Below are 9,318 nucleotides of genomic sequence, written 5' to 3'. Positions count from 1 at the left end.
ATGCCTCCCAAACAGATCAAGCCAATCAACTGTCTCACCCATTCAGAGGGCCTGATCCAGTTGGGAGCCCCTCAGCCTTTGGTTCATAGTTCATGTGTTTCCATTCGTTTGGATATTTATCCCTGTGCTTTATCCAACCTTGGTTTCAACAAATCTCGCTCATATAAACCCTTCTCTTTCTCGCTAATTAGACTCTCGGAGCTCCACCCGGGGCCTAGCCGTGGATCTCTGCATCCAGATCCCTCAGTCATTGGATGAGGTTTCTAGCACGACTATTAGGGTGTTTGGCCATCCTATCACCAGAGTAGGTCAGTTACAGCTGTCTTTCGACCATTGCCAGCAGTCTATTGTGGGGGTATCTTTGTGGATTTCTGTGGGCCTAATGAGCTCTTGTTCTGGAGTTTGTAATTTTTAAGAGGATTAGCCTTTTTACATGTGGATCAATTTGATGTTTTGAATGCTTACAAGTTGAAAATTATTCCAAGATAATTGAAGAGTTACACTGTTTAAAAACACCATAAAAAGAAGTTACCAGTGCTACATTTTTCCTAAATTGTAAAAATTTTAAAAAGCTGTAGCACAACATCATAAGAATATTAACATAGATACAATTCATCCACCTTAGTTCATAATTTTTATGTTTTATTTGTACTCAACTGTATGTTTGTTATGCAATTTTCAATGCATATAATTTCATGAATACATCTCCATAGTCATGAGATATAATAGTTTTATTCCATAAAAATTCCCCATGTTACCATTTTATAGTCATATCTACTGCCTTCTCACAAGAACCTTATCACTAATCCTTAGTAGGCTTTAATATGTTCTCTATCACAAGAATTATCATTTTGAGAATGTTATGATAGGAACCATATGGTATGTAATCTTTTGTAACTGACTTTTTTCATTCAGCATAACTTCCTTACTATTTATATAAGCTAATGCTTGTATCAGTAATTATTTTAAATCATGTCATTATGTTAGAAGGTGTGGATGTATCACTATTTCTCTCTATTCAATCACTGAAGGTATCTGGATTATTTCTGTTTTTTTATTATTGCAAATGTTTTCTATGGACATTAATATACAGTATTTGTGTGAACACAAAACTTAACTTTTCTAGGATCAAGATTCCCAGTTGACTCATATTAGTTTCTTTTCTTGTTGCTGTGATAAAAACATTCTGACAAGGGAGAAGGGTTTATTCTAGATCATAGTTCAGATTATAGTTCATTGTGGTGAAGTCAGAGCTGTAGGATCTTGAAGGAACTTGTCATATTCCATCCACAACCAGGAAAAATGCGTGCTAGTGCTCAGCACACTTTCTCCATTGTATACAATCCATATCCCCTGCCAGGGAATGGTCTCACCCACAAGTTAGATGGTTCTTCCCACAATAATACAATCAAAATATTCTTCCACTGGCATACCCAGATGCCCATCTCTCAGGTGGTTTCAGATGCTGTCTAATTGATAACTAATACTAACCATCACAACCAGTGATTACATATTGGAATTTTGATTTATCTAATAATATATTCATGTACAATTATAAAAATAATAGAGAGAGATACCATGAGAAGTTCCCTCACTGTTCCTCAATAGTAATACTTTGTAATATTATAACATAGATAACAACCAGGATGTGGCCATAACCCTATGATGATTCTGTTAAGGTAACACATCCTAGAAGACGGTGTGGTGGTTTGAATAGGAATGGCCTCCATAGGCTCATATATTTGAATGCTTACTCTTTAGGGAGTGGAACTCTCTGATAGGATTAGAAGAATTAGGAGGTGTGGCCCTGTTGGAGGAATTGTGTCACTGAGGTTTCAAAATCTGATTCTAAGCCAATCTCTCTCCCTGCTGCCTTTCAGTTACTTCTCCACCACTGTGTCTGCTTGTGTACTTCCATGCTTCCTGCCATAATGATAAAGGATTAAGACTCTGAAACTTTAAGCGAGCCCCCAACTAAATGCTTTCTTTTATAAGAGTTGCCTTGGTCATGGTGTCTTTTCACAGCAATAGAGCAGTAGCCAAGAAGAGCGTTTTAATACTTGTTATATTGTAGTAATACATGGCATGTATATAATGTGTTTAACAATTCAGTCATTGAATAGATATAAAAATTACGTCAAGTTATTGCTTATATGTGCTAAACTGCTAAAAATTCATTCACAGGATTATGTGTAAATGTAACTTTATTCCCCCCAGGAAAATCCAAAACTGAGATTTGAGTCATATGGCAATAATAAAACAATGAGAAATTTAGTATTGTAAGAAACTGCCTAACTGCTAAAGAAAATAACCAAATTATATATCAAAAGAAATGGCAAGGTCAGTAAACTGACACGATGGGGACTATATCTAGCACAACCATAGCCTAGGAAATAAAGCACTAAGAATGGCAAACTGCCAAAGTCCCCTTGTTAGGTATTACATTAACACCAATGAAATTATCTAGTTAAGAGGGAAAGAAGGGAAGAATTTTAAGAAAGAAAAACCAAACCACTGCATCTGTAAGATGAACTTCAGTTTCAAAGATACAAATACGTTGAAAATGAAAATGGTGTACCACAAACAACCACAATAGATCTAGAATATCTTTCATAACACTACATACAGAAGATTTTTAAGAGCAAATATGGCTATTAGAAATATATTTTTAAGTTTTTATTTTTGAGATTGTAATACAGTTTTATTTCTCTTTTTCCTTTCTGTACTTTGAATCCTTCCTTGCTATTATCAAATTCATGGACTCTTTTTTCACTGTTATTACATGCATATATATGTACATGTATATATATTACTAAATAGAACCTACTTGGTCTGTATAATGTCACTTGTATGTATGTTTTCAGGGCTGATCATTTGGTATTGGATAACCAGTTGGTGTGCTCTTCCCTGGAGAAGACTATTTCACCTACTCTCAGCTTTCTTTACTTGCCTATAGTTCTTTGTTGAAGGTTGAGGCCTTTTGGGCTTTTCCTTATCCAAAGGCATATCTACTGGTGTTATCTTTATTTAGCTCATGTTTAGGAGGTCCTGTTGGTGAGAGTTTATGGTTTAGCTTCTAACATTACTAAAGGACAAAATCTACAGCAAATGCCCTGATTCTCTGGCTCTTACAATCTTTTCTCCTCTTCTGCAATGTTCTCTGAAACTTAGGTGTGGGGATTATATTGTAGATGCATGCATCCTTTGGGACTAGATTCCATAACTCTGAATTTTGATGGATTGTGGTTTTCAGTAGTGGTCTCCGTCTGTTGAAAAGATAAGTTTCCTTAATGAGGGGTAAGGACTTCATTTATCTGTGGGTATGAGGACAAATGTTTAGATTGGTGTTAGGGGTAATGGTGGTTTATTAAATTAGTGTTGTTGGTTCTTCTCCAATATCTATGACTTCACTAGCATTGACTAGTTAGCTAGGTTTCCAATACCAACATGATTTCCTTTTTGTTGAGTGGGTCTGGAGTCCAATTAGAAAGCTGTTGGCTACCACCAAGGTATGCATGACACTGCTGCACCCTTAGGGTTAATTGTACCATACTGGTCATTGATGTGGTTCATGTTGGGCCCCAAAGTTTAGGATCTCAAGTGGGCACCCCAAGAACCCAGACTCCAGTCTAGTTGATGCAACAGCATGAGGATTTTATTATTGAAGCTTCTGTACAGAAGGACAAACTCTGCTCCTAAGAGCAAGAGCCGCATCTTACTGCAGCCACATGGGGGTTTTTAAAGGAGAAACCCACAAAAGCCATAAGGTTACAATTCCCATACAATTTCGTTTCACAAGATCATGGTCTGGTTACAGAGTGATCACAGAGGGGGTACAGTTATGTCAACAGGTACATTCTTCCTGAAACCTCAAGGGGGGTATCAGGGTGGGTGGGAGTGGAGTTTACACAAAGGTCACAGTGGTCCTTCCTGGAACACCTGCAACTATCCCAGTCACAGTTGAGCACATCACTTAACAGAAATCTTTTTACATTGTTACATTGTGGCAGGTTGAATAATGGCTGAGTCAGGTAGCCCTTGGAACTAGTTTTTTAGTTTCTCATTTCCTGGTGCTTGAAGTTTCTCTTTTCCTGAGGCTTGGGGGTATAAGACTGAAGGGCTAGGGTCTTTCATTCCCCCATTTTCTTTTTGGCAAATTTTAATCTTAAAATTATGGTATTACATTTAGTAACTCATGGCCTATTTTAGTAACTCATGGCCTGTAATGGTTATGCATAGTCCATGTATAGTTAGCCATCTTGTCTCTATGTCAGGGAGTTTTTTGGTTTTTTTTTTTTTGACTCAGCATTTTAGCCTTTTCTGAACAAGGAATTTGGGATGACATATTCTCTTCTGGAACTGCTTTGAGCTGGCATTGGGGCACCATTGTCAGCCCCCTCCAAAAGGCTGAAAAGCTGGTCAAAGACTGGGCAGGGGGCATTTGTCAGTAGCATATAGCTGCCTGACCCCATAGGGAAAGAGGGGAATCATGTTAACTGGTCTAGTCCACGTTGGCCTTTAGCAAGTCCGGAGCCCACAGTCGTCTGGAGCAGTGGAGTCAGCAACTGAAACTTGGAGGTGTCTGCCAGCCAAGTAGAAATCTGTTGAGACAAATTTAAACTAGGAACAGAAGTTAAAATTTATGAATTTATTTGGAACCCTTAGGTCCATACCCTTAGTAATGGGAAAAGCAGTAGTCCCAAGACCAGGAGAGAGGAAAAATATCATCTTTAGGAATACTTATCTGGGGTTCTTTCGACCTCTGTAAAGTGGGTCTAGGTTTTTATGACTCTTTTGATCCTTTGAGACCTACTTACAAAATGACATGTAAGTTTTAGATATATTAGTATTATCAATCTGTACTAAAATCCATATTGTAGACAAAGCAGGTAATGGGTATCTTTATTTTATTTATTTATTTATTTATTTATTTATTTATTTATTTATTTATTTATTTATTTTTGGTTTTTCAAGACAGGGTTTCTCTATGTAGCTTTGCGCCTTTCCTGGAACTCACTTGGTAGCCCAGGCTGGCCTCGAACTCACAGAGATCTGCCTGCCTCTGCCTCCCAAGTGCTGGGATTAAAGGCGTGCACCACCAACACCCGGCGTTAATGGGTATCTTTAAAACAGCAGAAGTAGACTCATACCTTTGAGTCCCAACAAGAACTACAGATTTGGGCTTTTTTTTTTTTCTGTCCAGAAAGCCAGGTATAAATTGGACAGAGATTTTTGGCCTGATGAGAAGCACTTTTAGGTTTATATTTAGACATATTTAGATGACATCTAAAACAAATCTAAAATGTTGAGCTGTGACTGAACAGTAAGTAGTCATTGCTCTACCAGCTCATTAGGACTCCTAAATGTTAAGCTCTGAACCATAGAACAGGAAAGTAATCTGAAACATATCTCATTTTAGACTCATATCTGAACCTTTATGACTTATTTAAACTTTTATATCTTAGAACATTTTTAAAAAGTGAGCTAACAAGCTAGCTATGGCCTTGCAGAAGGATCTGGTTGTCTGATGCTGCCATGCTGACAAAGTTAGAGCTAGCCTAGCCATCAGTACTGTCAGAGATCTGAGAAGGATAAATTATATCTGAGTGCAGACCAAGAAGCTTCCAATCCTATAAATTACGGGGATCAATCCCTGCTCAGATTTCCATAGTGTTGGAAGCACCAGTCAGAACAGCATCAATCTTCTTCCGCCATCAGGCCCATAAGGCAGAGTATTTTTCCTGTGGAATAGGGACACGGAAGACTGACCTTGACCAGGCAAAAGGGTGCAATCAATTTCAGTGTCCTACTGCTTGTCCACAGTCTGGGCTGTGTCCTGGCAGCAGGCGTTGCATTGGGGTATCCTGCCCTGTGGTCAGCATTGTTATAATCCAGGCAGAGACGTTGTGGTGCCTCATACGTAATCTTCTTCAGAGACCTTGGGTCACTGCTAGGATCTGGAAGCCTGTCTGATATAATAAACTTTTAGATCAACATTTAAATGCCATATTCTGCAGATCTCTGAAGTATGAGGGCTGTCTAGGTGTCTGAATAGACAAACTTTGTTTCTAATTACTTGTTTTAAGCTCAACCCTGAAAACATATGCAAGGGACTGAGTAAATGAGTAAAGTTATTTCTATAATATTACATCAGTACTTATTCATCTTGACTATAATTAAAAAGAAACTTGATTACTCATGACTGACTATTAAAAACAATGCTTTTAAGTTGAAGCTTCCTCTAGCATCAAATACAGGTTCAGTAAAGAAGCCAAAACAAAATATCAATATATGTATCAGCTTATCTACATAACTTAAGTTTAACAAACTTAGCAAATACAAGGAGGCAAGACAACATTCTTAAGCCTGAATGTACCTTGGGTAAGGAGAAACATTTTTAAGTCATTGGTTTTTAACTATAAAAACTGTTTTTAAAAGATTAAGATCTCTCAAATGTCTTTTGTAATAACAATAAAGTATCTTTTTTTTATTTAGAGGCTTGGATGATTTCTTTGACCCTACCTTTGGCAGCATACACATAGTCTGTCTGTTTTATTTTATCATGGCTGGTGCTTTTGGTGATTATCACCTGACACTGGCAATTTTTTAAAACTGCTAAGGTCTACCATTGCAACCAGACTCTTTTTGTAACTCTAGTTCTGTCATATATTTGGAGACCTTAGCTGCTTTTTTATGATCTTTTTATGTCTTTAAAATCATTATCATTTTACATGGGTAAATTTTAAATTACAAAGTTTAGCTGCCAGAGCAAGGTATATTCCTGTGTAAAAGCATTGATGTGTAGCTTTAATATTTATTAAACATCTTATTTATTAAACATATGTTGTTATCTATTTAAATTTTTTAGAAACTTGTTGAACATTTGGTAAAGACATAAGTACTTAGGTGATATATTAAAGACAATAATTTCTTGCACACATACACACAGTTGGATCCAAGTTACATACATACATACAGTTAAAGCTTGCTTACATTTCCAAGACACATACACACATAAGCAGTTTGCAGAATCATTAGCCATTTTTAAGATGAAAACTAACCAGAATTAACTCTCAAATTCAGTATTTGCAAGTATAAGAAATCATAACAGTTTACTGACCTTTTATAACCTTTTATACCAAAGTCTTTCTTGTGATTTTCCCTCAGTAATCTAGAAATCTAAATTTGCATCAGTACTGTACCTCAGACAAGAAACTGTAGGTTAACCTCATATAGGGAGTGACATTCCATTCTTGGAGCCAGATCCTGATCAGGTTTTAGCTCCAGGGCAGGTCTTAGGAGTCCCATCCAACAGCATGGGAGATTCCATGCCCTGGCTGGGCCCACAGACCTGTCAGCTGTGACCCTGGAAGGGCAGATAGTTCTCCACCATCCCCCATATTCTGAGCTCCTCGAGGCTCCAGCTGGCTCCTGGCCAGCTCTGCCCCAATGCTTACTGGCTGCCTAGCCAGTGTCTCTTCCCTCCCCCACCCCATCACAGTGGGAGCTGAGGCCGATGCTTGGGGAAAGGGAGGGATCCTGGCAGGGAGAGTGGTCTCGGCTGAAAGAGTTCGCCTCCGGAGCCGTTTTGGAGGATTTTTTTTGGGTGAATCTGCATGAGGGGGGTGATTTTATCATTAGTCTCCCTGGTCCTCTGGAAGGACCAGGGGTTTTTCATGCTGGATTTCTTTAAGAGGGTAAAGGGAGGAAGCGGGAAACAGTCGGAGGGCAGCCAGGGTTGAAGGGACAAGGGGAGTAAGGGGAGTTTGAGAAGGAAGAGGTGGGGGTCGGGGCCCTAGCATTGCTGGGACAGGCGAAGCAGTGAGGAACGACTTCACCCAGGCACCTGCGAAATGACATCAATCAACATTAAAAGTCCCATCCCCCGGCAAGCCGACCTCAAAGGCCGGCCCTTCTGAGGAACAGAAGGTGATCCATTTCTTTTCTTGACTTCCAGAGAGGCGTTGTGAGCCCAGGCGAGCACATCTCTCCTGTTACCTAAAGTCAAACTTAGGGGGTTAGTTAGTTGTTGCTCCATATGGAGAGAGAAAGGTAGAGGCAAAAGACAGACTACAAAAAAAAAGCACAAAGAGGACAAGGACAGACACAGTCCGAGTGGTGGTTGATCTGGCTACAAAAACCAAAAGTACAAATTACAAATTAAAATTCAAATGGGAGTGACTGCTGTGAACAGCATCGATCCCCTAGGGAAGGAGAGACTCATCTCCTTCTTCAGATCACTCCGGAGGAGACCTCCAGAGTGGGGACCCGGGGACCCCTGAGCACGTCTGCTCTCCCACACAAGTCCTAGACACAAGTCCTGCACACTTCTGCAGGCACCGAATACAAATGCCAAATCAACCAGACAAAGGACAAGGACACAACAACATAAAACATAGATTGAGCTTGCTTTTACCTCCAACTGGCTGAGTGGGGGTCCGGAGGCACCCCAAAAATCTCGGTGGAACCTCCAAATGTTGGACCCCAAAGTTTAGGGTCTCAAGTGGGCACCCCAAGAACCCAGACTCCAGTCTAGTTGATGCAACAGCATGAGGATTTTATTATTGAAGCTTCTGTACAGAAGGGCAAACTCTGCTCCTAAGAGCAAGAGCCGCATCTTACTGCAGCCACATGGGGGTTTTTAAAGGAGAAACCCACAAAAGCCATAAGGTTACAATTCCCATACAATTTCGTTTCACAAGATCATGGTCTGGTCACAGAGTGATCACAGAGGGGGTACAGTTACGTCAACAGGTACATTCTTCCTGAAACCTCAAGGGGGGTATCAGGGTAGGTGGGAGTGGAGTTTACACAAAGGTCACAGTGGTCCTTCCTGGAACACCTGCAACTATCCCAGTCATAGTTGAGCACATCACTTAACAGAAATCTTTTTACACTGTTACATTGTGGCAGGTTGAATAATGGCTGAGTCAGGTGGCCCTTGGAACTAGTTTTTTAGTTTCTCATTTCCTGGTGCTTGAAGTTTCTCTTTTCCTGAAGCTTGGGGGTATAAGCCTGAAGGGCTAGGGTCTTTCAGTTCATAGGTATCATAGCTGAGTAAGGCTATTTGTTGCTTCCCTTCTGGTACCATGAAAGCTAGTCCTCACAGATGGGGCATTCAAGTCATTTCCTGCTCAGGGGGTGTCTTTAGCAATCTGAGGTGTAACCAAAGACAACAGCAATAGGCTGTATGCTTTGGGAATCTCTTGAACAGCTCTGACCAACAACTTAAAAGTGGGCTTCTTGTGCCTGGTATCAGATTTTTTTTTAAGGTAGTCTTTGGCTCTTGGAGGGAGCTCTATCAGGCAAGAAAAGAAA

This window comes from Peromyscus leucopus, chromosome X (genome assembly GCF_004664715.2).
Source record: "Peromyscus leucopus breed LL Stock chromosome X, UCI_PerLeu_2.1, whole genome shotgun sequence".
Lineage (NCBI taxonomy): Eukaryota > Metazoa > Chordata > Mammalia > Rodentia > Cricetidae > Peromyscus > Peromyscus leucopus.
The sequence above is the reverse complement of the archived record's forward strand: the minus strand, read 5'-3'. Positions refer to the sequence as shown.